This window comes from Sorex fumeus, unplaced genomic scaffold, assembly GCF_029834395.1.
Source record: "Sorex fumeus unplaced genomic scaffold, SorFum_2.1 ptg000077l, whole genome shotgun sequence".
Taxonomy (NCBI): domain Eukaryota; kingdom Metazoa; phylum Chordata; class Mammalia; order Eulipotyphla; family Soricidae; genus Sorex; species Sorex fumeus.
The window spans coordinates 3896992-3898701 of record NW_026606134.1 but is presented as its reverse complement, the minus strand read 5'-3'; positions in this window follow the sequence as shown (position 1 = coordinate 3898701).

Genomic DNA, 1710 nt, shown 5'->3' with positions numbered 1-1710 from the left:
ATGACCAGGTTCTCACAAATGTTGCCAATTAGTAAAGGCATTGAAGTTGTGTGACAGTGATTCCTAATGCCATTATCTGCATGATTATATTGAACCTTTAAATCCTCCCATTGTGATGTTTTCTCCAGTTTATTCACCATATTCACCAATAAATATTTGAGTTAATTTGTTTTAGAACAAACAAACTACTAGTTTTACAAATTTCTGACATAATCCGGTCTTCAAAAATTGGAAAATGTGACCATGCTACACAGTGTGTAGCATTTTACATTCATAGATGTAAATGCATTTCGTGTATGCTAATGACTCGTACTGTTCCTGTGTAATCTATGTAGCTCTTTGGTCAAAATAACATTGATTTTTAAACGTGGAGATATTTCAGAAAAGTAGAATAGAACTTCTGTATGATCCAACGATACAAGTTCATATTATTTATCCTCCAAACACAAAATCATTTACTATTTCAAAAACATATGCACACTTTTGTTCATTGAAGTGCTTCATACAGTAACCAAAATATGGAAAAAATTTAAATGCCTCACTTCAGATGAATAACCTTAGTATATTGGGACTGGTGAAATAGAACAGTGGGTAGAACATGCCTTGCATCTGGCTAACCCCGGGCTTGATCTCTGGCATGCCAAATGGTCTCTCAAGCATTAATAAAAGGAAATTCTGAGTGCAGAGCCAAGAGTAACACTGAACATTTGTCAGGTGTGCCCACCCAAGAGAAGTTGTGGCATATACACCAGTGAAATATTATGCAATGGTTATGAAGGAATTCCTGTGAATTGTACAATTCACAGTAGCCTGGATGGACCTAGAGAATTACTTTGCAGAGTGAAGTCAGTCAGAAGTACAGTGATCGATACAGAATGATCTTTCTCATATGTAGGATTAAAGACACACAATAAAGGACCAAAAAAGGACCAAAGGCAATAGAACAAAAGAGTTGATTCACAGAACTGTATTTGCAAGGGATGAGGGAGTTTGAAAGGAAGGCAACTCTAAAACATCAGTGGTAGAAGCAGGCACTCTGCTGATAAGTGTGGTATTGAAAAGCAGTATACTTGAACCTATCATTAACAATACTGTAAATCACAATATTTTAATAAATATTAAATGTTATATATTAAATGTTCAGAATTCTTCAGCGAAATTTTAAAAAATGGTGCTTTAAAGCAGGAAAAACTTTACCCTTATATGCTCATATTGCACGTAGGTAAGTCTCTGTATGTACAAGCAATGCATATGGAAATTGAGGAAAGATAAATATTATAAAAAATTAGATATTAATATCAACTCCCACCATAAAAGATAGACTTCTGCTTACAATCTGAAGTATTAGACTCCACATGCTCATGGATCTAAACTATGCTTTTACTTTTGCAATTGCACTTTGTAATTTTGTATATATCCTGCTTTCTCTTAATATAAAACTGATACAAATAATTTTAGTTGGTATATATTTTTACCTCAAAAATGAATTTACTTTAAAATTTACTTTAAAATCCCCATTTGGGGGACTGGAGAGAAAGTTCAGTAAGTCACTTCCTTTTTATGTGGCCAACCCAGATTCAATCCCCAGAAGCTCATATGAACCCACAAGCCCCACCATGAGTGATCCCTGAATGCAGATCCAGATGGTAGTCCTGAGCACTGGCCGTGGCAAAAACCAAAATTTAAAAATTCCCATTTTATATGGAGTTT